Source organism: Spodoptera frugiperda, chromosome 6 (genome assembly GCF_023101765.2).
Source record: "Spodoptera frugiperda isolate SF20-4 chromosome 6, AGI-APGP_CSIRO_Sfru_2.0, whole genome shotgun sequence".
Taxonomy (NCBI): domain Eukaryota; kingdom Metazoa; phylum Arthropoda; class Insecta; order Lepidoptera; family Noctuidae; genus Spodoptera; species Spodoptera frugiperda.
The window spans coordinates 7,356,060-7,372,758 of record NC_064217.1 but is presented as its reverse complement, the minus strand read 5'-3'; the positions used below and the strand labels follow the sequence as shown (position 1 = coordinate 7,372,758).

At 33.7% G+C, this 16,699-nt stretch overlaps 2 long non-coding RNA genes across 2 annotated transcripts; one reads left to right on the top strand and one right to left on the bottom strand.

The window, feature by feature from the left end:
• Positions 1 to 1,955: 1,955 nt before the first annotated feature.
• Positions 1,956 to 3,571, top strand: LOC126910735 (uncharacterized). Its single transcript, XR_007705343.1, has 2 exons — positions 1,956 to 2,583; positions 2,825 to 3,571. It is a non-coding gene; the product is annotated as an uncharacterized LOC126910735 (long non-coding RNA).
• Positions 3,572 to 3,753: 182 nt separating this feature from the next.
• On the bottom strand, positions 3,754 to 4,859 carry LOC126910739 (uncharacterized). Its single transcript, XR_007705347.1, has 3 exons — positions 4,346 to 4,859; positions 4,006 to 4,082; positions 3,754 to 3,908 (listed from the first exon to the last, which is right to left on the bottom strand). It is a non-coding gene; the product is annotated as an uncharacterized LOC126910739 (long non-coding RNA).
• Between the last annotated feature and the right edge of the window lie 11,840 nt (positions 4,860 to 16,699).

Below are 16,699 nucleotides of genomic sequence, written 5' to 3'. Positions count from 1 at the left end.
CCTAGTTAGTCTAGAAGTTCTGAACACGCTTCATTTAATTCTTATTGATTTTTGTGGTTCGTTACAAATGCAAAAACTTCTATTAGAAATTCCTTCGCGGGCTTTGGTATGTAAATCGGGCTTTTAAGTAAAACAATAGATTTTGGCTTACCCGTTGTACTGTCCCACGATAAAACTTTACAGAATTAATCATAAATTAGACGTTCCACTGAATTTGCTATTCTATGGAAATAACCTTCCTTCCGTCTTAGAAAGTTATGCTTTAGTTCACTCCGCCGACAATGGATGTCGCTGTATTCAACTTGAAAGATGAAAACATTTATGAAGAGACCGTTTAAAAACAACTTACCTATAATATTTGAAAAAAGAAACAACGTCCGTCTATTGTTAATTTACTTTTGAACTAAAGTAAAAAAAAAAAGACTGATTGAATCAAGTCACAAATACGACGTCATTGCCCGATTAATACCTCATTTCCTAAATAAAAAAGTCAATAACAATCCACGTTAGAATTTCAAAACATGGAACATGCAGGACGGTGTAACAAAGAATAAATTCATTAATCAACTCTGTGCTCTCCGTCCGTGTAACTAAGGGTCATAATTCCGGTCTAATTAACAATTTTATGAGTGTTATGCTTTTATTAGGTACTTATAAAGTGCGTGGCATTAGGACAAAGGTAAATGTTTCCTGTGTTTGAGTAACGGGTACAAATATTTTTACTCAGCGATTTGGTAACATTTTTGGTCACAATTTTAATCCGTTATACAGCAATTTTTTGTTTCGTGACTCGGTGTTTTTGACATCAAAATTATTGTGATTATGTTAGGTATCAAACATGTTTATTCTTTTTAGTTGAGAGTTGGCACCTAAATAGAAAAGTATACGCATATTAAAAAATACATAAAATATTTTTTTTCGTCAAAGCGAGCCACTTAACCAACAAGGCGTTCAAGTTTTCAACAGTTATGTTATGTTATTAATCCTAACACTTACTTACCAATTGGACTTAACAATTGCACTTAGGACAAAAGTAGCATAGTCAAGAATCCACATTTCCTACATCTAGGTACTTCGTATTTATTTATTGCTTAGGAAACAAATATTTATTCAATAAAATAGCACCCCAACTTCCCAAGATCAGTAAGGAAACCATCAATAGCAATTCAGTAGACAACTACAACAAACAAGTAATAAAATATAATCTTAAAATCAACTACATTTCGATTGAAATTTGGACCACACGCGATCAAAGCGACGCGTTGCAATAAAAGTTCTTTTTTCGGAAATAGCTACACGATCGATTTTCCTATGTTTCTGAACATAGGAATAATAAACATATCAACAGCAAGCCATTCAGTGGACGATTCGTAGAATCGTTAATTTTAGTATCAAATATACGAGTAGTTTAGAATTTTGTGATTACAGTTTTAATCTGAAATATTGTTTCTTTTTTGGAAAAAAAGAACGAAGCTTTCAATTCGTTTTTTTTTTGTTGGAAATAGTTTTTGTTGTACTGATTCGGGGATATTACATTAATTGTGGACAATTTTTTTGTATTGCTTTTGGGTTTTGTGATAGGAATTCTGAAATTTATATTTAGATTTTTTATATGGACTAATTTAAATCGATATAAAATAGATGATGAGAAACTTGGAGTCTTCAAAATTAATATTTACTTCCCTCTCCAAGCAAATATAAGTCTAATTATCAAATATATACAGTTCTTTATTTAATCCTGTTCTTATGTTAACTATTTACTCGATTCTACGCTTTCACGATAGTAATGATTGCCGTTTCCAACAAAAGTCTATCGGTACTTTCGTGCTAAGTTAAAAATGGAGTGTGGTGTGAATAAAGAATGGAATTCCAATCCGCTAAGCCCACGCAATCGTGTTGCTTCTATTTTGCTTTTTGGCTTTCTGAAGCTAAATACGAACGTTGAAACAAACAGCGCAGGGGCCTTAGACAAAGTAACAATTTAAAAACGATAACGAAGTTAGAAAAGTCTAAAATGTATGGAGCTGCGTTAAGTCACGTGGTCAATCGACATCGTTATCGCAATTTGGTAGACAATGTAACATTTCATAACGAAACCATAAAGTAACGAATACGTTAGCGAACGTTATCGTGTTTACTCCATACAAATGCGTAGACAAGCAGCACTTTCAGTGTTCGTCTTCGCCTCGATCGTGATCGTCATTAAGGATAACGAAACGAACGCTAAAACGTTGTAGTTATCGACTAATATCGACACAAGATGGCCGGATTTCATTCTACAGCTGATTTTTGACCTTGGTTGATGACATACTCTTGAGTATTTATTTTATGTTAGAGGCATTACTGCAGGTTAAATAATTTATAAAATGCATTCTCTTCGTTTATTGTGGGCTGTGCACAATGAGAACGCCTGGGAGAGGCGTCAAAACCGATAAATCAGCGACGGCTATTGGAAACAATTGGAGAAATGCCTGAATTGTTTTTCATCTAACACTTAATAAAAGAGCATTTAGGAAATTATGCAAGGAGCTAGAAGCTCATGCACGATTAAAAGGTTCTACTGAGATTCCCCTGGAACTAAAGGTAAGAAATTTTACATTAATTAAACAATATAATTATAGGTATTGCAGGCAACCAGATACTTATGTTGTTGGTTATTGATCCTAATAACTTGAGTTAAAGCATTATTCGTCTGGTTAGTTTTATATATTATAGGTACTATATAACAAAAATATTGTGGTACGACAAAATACTTTATTAACTGCTGTAGAGGTAAGTAAAAATAAAACCACATAATCTAAATCTGTATTATTATAATTTTCAGGTGCTGTGTGCTCTTAGCTTTTTAGCTACTCGCTTGCCGCTGTCTCGAAGGAGGTCGCTCAAACGGTCGGGAGAAACAGCAGACTGCGGTGTCGCTGGCGAACTCAACCGCGGACCACGCCTGATGGATGGAAAAATATTATTTATATTAAATATTTATGTATAAGATTTTTTATAAATACTAATGCATAATTTATATAATAGGTAATATTTATAAATAATAATTCATAACCAGATTAACCAAGTTAAAAACTAATTTATCAAAAAATTAAATGGTGTCTTTCATGTAAGTGAAGTTACTTGGTTGACTAATGTTATTAAGAATGCTTTATAAAACATTTCGATTTATTTATTTGCCATCTACCTACTAGAGACTATTAAGTAGCTCATTTTTGAGCAGATCCCTTGAAGGTGTATACCTAGTACTTACATTAAATCCTAGTTTTTCTATAGTCTTGTCCATAGTTATAAGTATAATATATAATTATGTATATGTTATAAGTGTAAATGAGATTAAAAAGCCAAATTGGCATGAACTTTTGAAAAATAACAATAACATGCGGGTTTGGACACCAAAGTATAGCTTGTACTATACTATTATATGTACTTGTTTGAATTTTTGTAGTAAGGAGTTTAATGTAAGTTTAGTGTAAGTTTTCTTTTACATATTTGCTTAAAAGAAAACTTACAACTAAGAAAGCAAATGTTTTATGGTATATGCCAATAAACATTTCTTGTTTCTTTCTTACTATGGGTGTTAGAGATTGATCATCATTATTATAATTATAAAAAGTCCCCAGTCCAGTTATAACAGAGAAAATTATTACAAGCCAATTTTCATAACTTGTGGTTATGAAAATTGGCTTGTGTCCACTTATCCAAAACCCTTTAGAAAATAGCTTGCTAGCCACTCTACCATCAGTGTTTCCAAAAATGTTCATTAGATCCTTACTTTTTATCACTTGTCTGTAGTCTTGCTGCCACCACCACCAACAGCATTCAATATGTTTGTCAGTTCAGTCCACAGTCGGGCTGACCGTACCCAACCTAGTGATGCAGCAAGAGGCCTCGCCGGGTCACCATGACTGTAACATAAACAAACAAAGATTCAGTATAAGTACTTCATTGTTAAGATTGCGTCATTCGTACATTACATAGTGAATACAACTGGGATTTACTTACTTTGCCATATCCTCAAGCAGCGTTGACAATTGTTGGGAACTTGTTCGCACTCTTGATTCCATGTTTCATCACTATCACTAAAAATTATAATAGATTAGAACACCAGTAATTTATAAAAAATGAGTCTATATGGATTATCATTAAGACTAAAACTTAATATCAAAGTTAATGATAATTAAAACTTAATATAAACAACAATTTAGAATAATAATACTCTATTCACTTACTTACTAGTATAAAGTTTTGTTTTTATTATAATTTACAATACTTTAGCAACTCTTTATTTCTATGATTTCACTCAAGTAAAACGACTACTTAAAACAAAGACTATATTACTTACTAGAAATAACGTGGACTGTCTTATGCGAGGGCTAGTTCGAAATTGAACTAATAAAGTCATATTTCTCTTGGGAAGCACTTGAACCCAGCAGTTTTCGGATATTTACGTCTGGGCTAAGGACATTGCAGCACAACCACTTGAAGCCCACCGGCGCGGCGACCACCGGCACTGTACCGATCCCGTGACGTCACCCAGCACTCCAACGTCGCTGACTGTGATAACATCACCCTCACGAAGTACGGCGATGGCCAACAACTCACTTATTCTTATCAGTAAAATTCGAAAACAGTAATAACTCGCGGGAATAATCCGATTTGAACTTCTTTAGTGACACTGACAGCTAAATTTTCGTTACCATAAACAATATTTTTGCTTTTTAGCGAATAATCGATTCGACACAACGATAACGATCGCGATGTTACTTTGGCTAAGAAATATTTGTCGTTATCGTTGAGACGATGACGATTTTAGATATCGTTTCGCTACCAAGCGATGTTACTTTGTCTAAGGACCCAGCTTACTATGAACTTGGAACTCGTTGTAATTGACGTAATCTTTTGTTTTCACGTCATAAATAAGGGGACATTTTGTAATACATTTTATATGTCTCTCTGTTTATTTCAAAAATAACACGTTCGTTATTTTTGTTGGTCATACTTTTTAATCTGTACACTGACAAGACTTTGTCAATCGTCAAATACAATTAATCAAACTTACCTTTGTTATTTTGCTGTCATATCCTTTACCAGTAAAAGGCTACTGCTTTGCCAGAGTCTGTGTTTACTGATGGGTACCTGGGCATCTTCAACGCCCGAATGAATAAATTTCTTATAAGCAGACTTGCTCCAACGTAGGCCGCATCATCGCTTATCACCAGGGGAGATGGGGGCCAAACGTCAAAAAAAAAGTTAGTTTAATTATTAACTATATTTTCAAAGCAAATATGCCAATAATATCTTCATTAAAACTCAAATGAATCCATCTTCTACGTTGAAACCAAACAGAAACTTTAAAAGACAATATAAAGAGAATTCTACTAAGGAATGAGAAGTTTGTTAAATCTGTGTGTTTGAGTCAGTAGAACTGTGTAAGTTGTTAGTTGTAGAAGTGAGCTGTGAGCTATCCTAGCCGTTTGCCTGCAGTGGTTTGACTTGACTTGTTGATATGAGAGTTACGTACTTATTACCAGGAAATTTCTCAGTTAGGAATATCATTTTAAAAGTTTTTTTATCTTGCAATGAAGGTTTAACTTGTTATAAGTAAGAAATAGTGTAAAGATTACAATAACTGATCTAGTTAAAGATTTCTTGAGAGATAGACAATTTTACATGACAGTCAATCCATAGTAATACATTTGGAATTTTGTATAAACATTCTATGAGTAAGTAAAGGAAAAGTGGTAGCTGGTAATCGTTTTATTGAAAACATTTTTGTACAGTAAATAAATAATTAATAGTGTTAAAAAATAACCACCATTTACCATATTTAGTGATATATGTACACAATAAACATTAAGTTCATGAATAGTAGGATAAGTATGTAAAGTTACTAAGTTTGTACAAGCCATAGAAGGTTTCGAAGAAAATTTCCCATGGTACTACGAGTAGTGTACGTTTTAATAAACAAAGTTTTGTTGCGTGGTGCACCGGTCTAAACTTTACAGATTTATAATACACGACTTTGCTTAAGTGCATATATAATTCAGCCAATTGGAGCCAAGAGAAGTTTCTTCTTGGACGTGTTTCTCAAAAATGTTTCGTCAAAGCGTAAAACTTGGTGACATTCTGGTCAGCGGTGATACTTGATACGCCTATAAATCCCACATGTCAAGATACTCGGACTAGACTTTTATCACCCCATGCAGTCGAGAAACCCTGGTATCGTCTCGAGCCGACAGGAAATAAGGGCCAATGTCCCCACCCCCGACCACGGTGAGATTAATTCACTGAATAAATAAAAGTCAGCGGATTAGGCCAAAGTCGTTTCCTCCCTCTTAAGCTGACCTCGCGTGCTTTTGTGGAAAAATGCCCACCACATAAATAAAATTCAGACGACATCGAATCAAAGTGAAACACACGAATTTGTTGTTTCGACGAATAATTACCAACGATAAATTACCCGAGAAAATATTTTATGGAATTGCTCGAGCATAATGTGGGGAAATGTTTTTCGCCGTATAAAATCTATCGCGGTTTATAAATTAAGTGGATGTATGAAAATCAAATATGAAATGTTCGCTTAGCAATCATTTTTAATTAAACGTATCTGCTACAAAGCTACTACAAATTCCTAACGTTAACGAATAAATCACGGACAATGTTTGCAAAGAACGAACGGTAAATGTTTAATGTGGCAAGTTAAACAAAGATACGCGTATGATGGTGCCCAGTCACCGGGGAATGCAAAGATGAATCACGAAAATTTGAAAAACCTTTTTAAAAATTTCCCACGTAGCCAGACGTTGGGAGTCATAAAAATTTCAGCTTACAGCTTTCGCGCTTACAAAATGAAATAGTGGTTTGTTTTCAACGGGAAAAAATATTGAATTATTAACTTAATGTATTTTTAACTTATTAAGCGAATGGATGTTCGGGGTGGATTTGCCAAGTGCGTTATGAAGATGTCATCGTATATTTGGGCATAAATATTATATTGCGCTGTCAGTAACGCATTTCACCTAAAGCGGTACTTTAATTCAAGTGAGTAACGGAATGAAGTCACCCTCTTAATGCGGGACATTTTCCCTGGCAACAGATAAAAAAGGCTGAATTGGGTAATGAACTAAAAGCTTATCTCGATTCAATCTCCACATTCTTTACGTATCTAGTCTAAGTAAGGATACTTTTACTTTCAAGGACTTTGAGGCTTCTAAAATACTTTCAGATTACAAAGTAAGAATGTGATCTTCAATCTGTCGACGTGATTAGACAAGCGTGACTGTAATCCAGGATCGTTGGTGTTTTAGAAGCAATGACGTAGTTGGTAAGTTTGGAATCGTACTGCGCTCGACGACCGTACGCGGCTCCGATGCGATATTACATTACCGCAAATTGCATTAAGGCTTGTGTAGATATTCCGCAGTATATAGAAAATTTCAACAAAAATATCACATAAACTAGATTTTTTTTTATTCAGATTTATTCTATTATTTCGTTTTGGGGCGATGTAGTTTACGTAGATTTTTAGATTGATTCCCAAAAATCGAGTTAAATTACTCAAAATCCATTTCCATATAAAAATGTATACAAACTTTGAAATTATGCGTAAAATCTCCTAAAAACAAGTAATAAAATTCAAAACAAAGCAGCAAAAGAACTGTATAATGTAGCTGCAAAAAATCCTAGAATATCGGATAAAATAGTACACGGAAGTTTGCTTCGAGTGGCGAAGAAACTTACAGGATTTGTAGCAGAACTTACTTTTATCTTGAAAAAGCAAATGTAGCATCTCATTTCGTCCGTTTACTATATAAAAGGTACTGATCGAAGAAGTAGAACGGATCATAAAATGCACGTCGTTCGAAGAGAAGTTGCTTCAATCAATCACAGACTAATCGAAAATTCCAACTCAATAAGCGGAGAGGCGATCGAGGACGGATTATGTGTCTCATCATTAGATATTACTCGGATCACTCTAAGAAATTCTCATTGAAGTCCTTTCAATTCATTCCGAGTTTATTTCTTTGCGATGAAAGACAGATACGAATAAATTAAATCCGAAATATAACATCACTAAAGTTCGAGACGGTAATTGGAAAGTTTCTTAAGATATTCTTGAAATCAGGAATATTTCTGGCTGTTTACATTTACATAATGTGACTAGCAGTACAGAATTTGAATCGAAATTAGCATCCGTAATTAGTATCTGTTTCGTAAGTTAGATCTTGTAATTAAGTTTTGTTGTTGTGCCTAATTTTACAAAGATGATAGCTCAAACATACATTTAGGTTATATTTTCGTGTTATTTTGCTAATTAAAAACTAATTCTGAACTGTCGCTCCACTTTCAGTTTAGCTAAAATATTTTAGATTATTATTTTGTAGTTACTTCATAGAATATTTTTTCATCTTCTGTATTTAATAAAAAAAATTAAAGGAATAATAATATCTAAATATAATATGAAACGAAATTTCTAAAACCCACACCACTTTTAAATAGTCACATTAATTTAATTTATCTCGTTCTGTGGAAACAGACAGTTTCGGAGAGACTTAGCACAAGTTGAGACGATGAAGTTTCCCACTATTCGAATAGGAATGGAGTAGGAAAATTAATATAACTACCTTAAATATTTATCACATCCCCTACCCTAGTGGAATTGAGTTGAATTCAATCAGAAACTATGATGGGGCGAATATTTCGTACATTGTTGAGAAAAGGGGTGATAGAGCCAGACAATGATGTTTGAGTATTGAATCGAGGAACAGTATCGTATGATTAAATTTAACTTAAAGGAACAGCGAAAACTATAGAGCCTGAACGTTTGAATCAGCAAAAATTCTTCAGTTTTCAAAAAAAGTCGATTCTATTTCATTTTTCAGAAAATCGGGCTTACAAATCCTCAAGTTTGCAACGTGCATATGAACAGATTGCTATGTTGTTGACAATAATAACTCAACTCCATAGTTTTTTGTTCCGTTGGTAGTGAAAGATATTGCGACTAATGCTCGAAAGGGCGAGTCCTACTGCGACGTTTTATTGAATAACGACCGCTGACGCCGAGCGGAGGTAGATAAGCGGGCCAGAATATTGTGAGCCCTGCTTCACTTTACTTTCTTTTTGAACCCAACTTTTGGCTGTATAAGCGGATTTTTGTTATTAATTTCTATGTCTTCTTTAAATGTTTCATTTTATTGTAAGAAAAAATATATGCTTTTAATATTTTTACCCACACAACACGAAGTCGCTTGGTGATTTACGGCAAGATTTATTCTGTCATCATAACAGTTTTGTCGTTTCAATTCCATTTTAGTTTTAAACGAAATAAAATAGAATTCTGTTGCAAATGCAAGATCACTTCTCGCAGACTAATGGTCGAATTCTAATCCAATTAATCCTGCGTTGCACAAAAATCGAGCCCGAAATTTCCAGCTCTGCAAATATATTCATAGCTCCAAATAAAAATTCTGGAACACGCTTTGTCCTCTTACATTTACTATTTCATTTCATCGACGTAAGTTAAATGCACAAAACGGCAGAGGTCAACAAATAGTGGTCGTGGGTCAAAGGCAAAAGTAGTTTCCCGAGCACCTGACCCTCGTTGGCAATATCAACACGTTGACGGTTCACTGCTGTCACTTTAATTAAAACGACATCACTTTTTACTGCAATAAAGGAAGTATGGACAACCGAATAAAACGACTTTACAAAGGACCACGGAATTAAACGCTTTGTTTTCCACCAAAAAGGTAAAAATGAATACAGAAACAAAATAATCATTTAGTCGATCGAGTTCGTGTAAAGTGTACATACATTTCAACTCTAATCTAGTTTCGGGGATAAACAAAAACATTTATACAAGTTGACTTTCTTAGTCCAATACGAATAAGAAATAAAACGAACGCAAAAAAGAGAACCCAATATAAAATAAAACATTGAGTGACGTTATTGTTTCGTGTTCCACTTTTCTCTTTATTTTGAACGGCTGTTCACGAACAAGGAAAACGATAGCGTACTCTCGACTTGAAAAAGATTTAGTAAAAGATCCATTAAGCAGCCATCCAGCTGGATGACTCCAATAACAAAGCAAGGTGCTTTTTAACAATTTCCTAATAATTATAATCTTCCGCTCTGGCGGGCCGCGACAAAGATAGAAATTAACATATTTCTTTAATTTTCAAGTCGACTATTGTCCCAGAAAATTAGACATCGGGTGAACTTAATCGTTAGTCCAGCAATTTGCTGTAAAAATTATGTGGCGTGGGAGCCAATTAGAAGGAATAAAGGTTACAGCGTAGGGCCAGCACGAAACCCGGCTTTGTGATCGTTAATTCATCTTAATTACCTTTTTTGATGGACCTTTCGAAGGTTGAAATCCTTCGTCACGGATTCAAAGGGATGGACTTAGTTAATATTCCGGGGAAGTATAAAAGCATCAAGGGGACAGTTTATTACGAGCACTGTGTTCGAGTGCGTCATTGGGTGTTGACGAATTAAGTGAGGTGAGGTGAAGTAAACTTCAGAGAGGTCCTAATGGTTTATAGTCCTGTTTAACTTATTTGATATCAATATGCAACAGATGTTATACCGAGTTTCCAGAATAACTCGTCGTATTTTTAGTTCACAAGAGTAGCTTGTTACTAGGCATACTATTCACAAAGGATTAACTAATGACATAAATATCCCCTTGCTAATTATTCTTAATAAAATTAGGCGATACTCATTTTACGAACAATACAACATTTGCGCACACCGCAAATTACATCGCGTTGGCTACGCCTTGTGGTCCTACAACACATTACCGGGATAATGAGTAATAAATCTAAAAGACTAGGGAGCAAAACAACGACAACAGCGATATTAAAAGTTTCACAGGACGCGTAGGCTCTTTAAAATAATGGGCTTGTACTACAAACACGTAAACAAGAGCGTAAAACCCGGGGTGTTATTATAAAATCTGAATTTCATTAACCATAAATAAGTGGACCAATTTGTCGAGGGAGAGCGTAATTGCATCCATGTCCACTCTCCGGCCATCGACATCAATATTACTCTTTTTTTTAAGTCGGATCTGAACGATGAAACTACTCCAATTTAAACATAATTTGATTCGAAATTATTGCTTAATTATTTTCTTTTATGATAAATATTATTGTAAGTAATCGATTCCGATAATGACAGGATGTTGCTAAAAAGGGCTGATATTAAGCCTTCTTTGTGGATTTATTATCTTTATTATAATGGGCAGCTCCAACCAAAAGTCCATTATTAGTTTAATCCCCTTTTTGCGGTCGCAAATGTGAATGTGTATTTCGCATTTCGCAATACTAAACTGCAGTCATAAACATATAAATGCTGCCACTTTCAACCGACTCAAATTTTATTTATCCTTGGGGACAATTTCCTCTTGTCAAGCGACGGCCACCCGGGCATTCGCTATAATGAGAAAACGACGAAATCAACTTGGCCCAAATTAGACGCATACTAGCATGGTTTATATGGCGCTATTATGGCAGTGACAATTAAGCGTTACCTTTGGTTCAAAACTAAGGGAAACTTCATCAACTTATTAATGAAAAAAATTGTTTAATACTACATTTTAGAATTGGGCTCGTTCGGAAGATATCAAATTAATCTGTGTCATTTATTCCATGTAAATTAAAGGCTTAATTTTGACATTATTAATAGCATTATTTAAAACTGGTTACGTAATAAACATATTTCTTATTAATAGGTACCTAAAAATATTCTAAAACAAATTGTTTTTGTAAACAACTTCATTAATCCACAAAGGCTTCACGCTGGGTGTGAATTTTAAAAAGTTTTACAATTAATAATTTAAATTAAGAAAAAAAAAGAAACACGTTCGAAACTCGTATGAATGATGGCTGTTATTATTTTTTCTGTGTTTATACAAATCATTATAACGTCTCTACTTCCTACTTAGCGTTGTTTATTTTGTGTAGTTAACACTTGATATATGTTCATCGATAGTATAACTCGATAACGAAGTAAAAGGGCGAGCCCTTTCCAAATTTCTTCGTGTGTTAAATCATCCGTGACTTGGAGCAGTAAAACTGTTGTTATGAACACTTAGTTCTCATTTAGGGTTATTTCCCTTCATTAATAAATAGTAAATTACACGATGAGCCACTTTACTGTCCGATAATAGAAGTATCTATTACTTTATCGTTGGACGACGAAGTAAACTATGCATGACTTTATATGGGAAACAGTTCGAGGCATGAGTCGCCCTAATTTATACTACATTTTTATCGCTGCACTGCATTGTTACTTTGTCCGAATTTAATATGTCAGCTACATTTATTGTGATGATATAATGTAATAGCAGCACTAAAACAGATTTTATTTTATTATTAAATGCTTGTATAGTAAAAGGTAGCCCTAACAAGAAACAGATACGGTCCAAAAAGTTATTGCATTGCGTTATTGCATTTCAACAAAAACGTTGTTAAGGTTTATTTCCAAAATTTTACAATATTTTTTTTTTTATATTATTAACCTGACCTATTTAATAAAAAATACACGACTAGAATAGTATAAATTAACTACAATGATATTTTTTTACAACTTCTTAAAATCGCAACATTTAATTCCATTTATACCGCGCGGCATGTAAACCGAATCTGTCGTCACTTGTAGCTAAAACGTTACGTTAGCGCCACGTACAATTAAAATCACGATCAGTATCTGTTCGCCGAAGAATTCACCCCTAACTTGGGTAATGTCATCTGACTAAAATAATTGTAGACTTAAATTGTATTGAGAAAGACGGGAGGCAGGCCATGTGTGTGCAAACTGTAACAACCACTGACAATGAAGATGGTGTAAAAGATTGATACAGAAGTTTCAGTTTTAATACCGTCGTAATAAAGATGTTTTTATTTTTATGTGTCCGTACCCAAAGGGTGTTGAAATGACCCTATTATTAAAAGTCGCCGTTTGTCACATGGTTGTATTACCTATAGTATAACTGATGTATAAACTTTACTTTTTAGAGATAATTTGCTTTTTTAAATTAATAACGTTGACATGTCTTGAATCGATTAATGAATACCATAGATTATTTATCGAATTAATATCAAAAACAAGTTACTAAAGACGTTTAGTTATTTGCATGAAATTGAGTTTTACAACACACATATATACATACTGACTTTATTTGAAAGTCTATTCAACATGAACCTACGGACACTCCTGTACAGTGACACTGTCGACTTTGAAGATAACATTTTAAGTATGCTTAAACTTTTATGGTGAAATATTTTATGCTTTGGTGCCATAACTGGCCGAGCGGTAGCAACGATCTTTGATAAAATAAATGATGCGAATTATGCAAGTTAGCGCCAAGCTTTCATATGAGCGTCTGAGCATTTTACTTCTTACGACTCTCAAGAGTTGCCTTTAGGTGGGCTATTTTAAAACTGCACGGCGGGGTTATCAACTCTATATCAAGATTTATGGGTCTGTCTTAAAATGCGGAAAATTTATATTGGCATTCTTTAGTTTATTATCCGATTGGCATTCCAACCCGGAGTGGTTAATCGTTGGTTATAATGGTAGATAGACAAATTGGAGAATGTAATTTGTCAGATTAGTATGTGTGATATTTTATTGGTTATACGTGGAAGTTTAAGGAGAAGTTATTCTGTTTTAAGTGTAAAAATAAAATGACATTAACTTTGTTTTCTTTTCTGGAAATATACGTTTGTATGCGCCATTCATTATTTCGCTTTTAAACTTATCTTCTATCAAACTTCTATCAGAATTTCGATAAAAATATCTCCTTCCCGTAGCCCTATTTGCATACAATTTTTCCCTATAGGTAGGTGAAGTAGAAAAAGATGAATACAGAGCACAGGAAAGCATCAAGCCGGCACTAAACTGATTAATATGCATTTAATATCCTTCTGTGTTCGCGAGATCCCGGGAGTAATTTCACTCAAATTACCAATGCATTATTTATATGTAAATGAAAATGTATGAATCCCTTTGAGATATACTGTTTTAATGGTTGTAAGGGTGTAATGTTTTCATTGTTACTGTCTTTTTAACTTTGATCTTTAAAGTTGAGTTTATCTGTTTTGTTAAAAGTGTTTTAAAGTTGACTCATAATGAGTATAGGTGGTGGGAAGTTATCCATAGTGGTAAGTTATAGACTATTAGATACCAAATACCAATGACTTTATTCTTCATGTTGCTGCAGAGAATTTTGCAAGGCTTTCGAAGTACTTATATCGAGTATACTTAATCACGCAGTGCCTAAATGAATAGAAAGATATAAAAATAGATAGGTATCTTAAATACTTTATTACGTACTCAAATAATATATTCTGCTGCAAAACAATTAATAATTCATCACTATGTACTCAACTTGATGTTTATTTGACCCGAAAGTTTCTTACACAGGGAGGTCTTGACTTGAAAATTCTCAAGTTTGTGTCAAAGCATAGTAATATAATAAAAACTAAGGTTCCACGTTCTTGGGCTAAGCAACTTCACTGAAATATAAAGAACTTTAAAACTATGTTATTATTTATAACATCAATGCAGAACTGCTTTTTTATATTTTACTTCAAATATATTTTATAAAATTAATTATTACGTTATTGGCTACTCACGTGACTGTTTGATGAGGAACTCGTCTAGTTTCAAGTATCACATTTCATTCCATTTTTTGACGTAATAATAACCAAAAAATCCTAATAATAATTCAACAAAAAAAAAAAAAGAATTAATCAACAACTCAAACCAGACCTCAAACAAAAAAAGCCAAAATCAATACCCAATACATTCCAAACGCGATAGATCAAACTATACAAGCAAGTTATCTTGACTTTGTCCGATTTGTCACCAACATCGCCGTCATAAGGCAATTAGTGGGACCACCCAGGACTCGTCAAAACGCACGGTGACGCCCGTCAACTAGAACCGGCTAAAACAATTTGTTACCATACAAAAAGAAGAGCGACAGAACTGATAATTGTGGACAGTGGGCGTTTTGCTTTTGTTTCCAGTCCTATAATGGTATCATTAGGAGTATTGTGTGTAAATGACATATTGATGATGTCTATGAACTATGAAATTTGGTAGATAGATTGTAAAAGGAGGGTTTGGAGACTATTTTGGGACTTCGGAAATTGTTTTTTTTTTTTTCTAGACTTGTCACTGTGTAATAAATAGGAGAGAATAAATACATTAGGTTCTAATTTATTACAAGACAAAACTTTAAGAAAGTTTTAGTTCTTTTTATGAATAAGAGGTGTGTGCCATAACAAAATGTAGCATAAATCTATGTTTGTGATCGTTAAAATCATTGTCAAAATTGTATAAACCTTCTGTCTCACAATATTCTTTATTGTTCACCCTGCCTTGCTGTAAATCTTTTAAGATGTTTAGTACTTAAGCATTATCGATTTAATCAAAATGGGAAAAATATAAACACAAAAGGTCTGGACTTTAAAATATTTTTATGGCTGACAGTTTAAATTGAATCTACTTAAAAAACAAATGAAAAGGCAATAAAATGCAGAATAAATTAGTTTCATATAAAATAAAGATTATATTGTCCATTATGAATAGTAAAGTATGTTTAATTTAAATTAGCGAATACAGTTGCCGACGATTATTGCAAATTGAAAATTGTTTATTTATAAGAAAAGTAGGTGCTCAAAATCTAGATGAAGGTTAATTTAATCTTGACGATTAAACAAAGTAATTAAGATCTTAATAGATTCATATTAATTGCTATCTTTGAAAGGCTGTAACGTTTTATAGGGTCATCAAAATGAACTTTCCAATGAAATGATTATTTTAATTATTTCGTTCGCTATTTACAAATACAAAAGAGTGATATTTACAACCTATTTCTTTACTGTAGCAAAGACTGTAGTCGTATTTGGAGCAACTGATACAATGTTGATATCAGCTTTTCCTATTGACAAAGATTCATCAACAGATAAGGTCACATCATCGGCAAAAAGTTGGGCGAATCTCCGAAAAATCTCGTCAAAGCACAGCGCAAATCCTCTTCATCCAAACCAGATGGTATCTTACTTGGAGAATAATATCCTCATGAGCGATTTCCTTAATTTCGTGAGCGAATCAAGGGGATCGATCCGACCTGATCGCTAGTTAGTGATAACGTTTATGGATGAACGCCGGCTCGCAAATAACGAGTATCTTTCTTTCATTGGATCACGACCAAAAGCGGTATTCGTGGATGTCAATTGGCAATAAGGTTGCGAACTTTGTAGATAGGTACCGAGGTCGACCCTTCTTGTTTTCGGTTTTTGTTAGGTGACTATTGATGTGTTGTGGATTAGATTCTGATGTACTTACGTCATGTTGTGTTGGGTGTTAGATCAGTTTCTTACGGTTGCGACTAATCTGAACAATCTGGAATAAATCGGTAAATTACATAAGAATAAGTTTTTAGCACAACAACATACGCTAAATAGAGAAAACGGAAATGTTATTTGTTAAAAAAGTTCCAATGGCTCAATTGGCTATAAGTATTTTGCATTTGGCATGAGACGATGAGGCCATACAATACATAGTCTTGGTACTTTATTTTGAAAAGATTTTATAATAACTTAATGTTCTTATTTCCGACCAACTCGTGAAGCGTGCGCCCAACAAAGCGTAATGTAGTCCGGATTAAGAAAAACCTTCA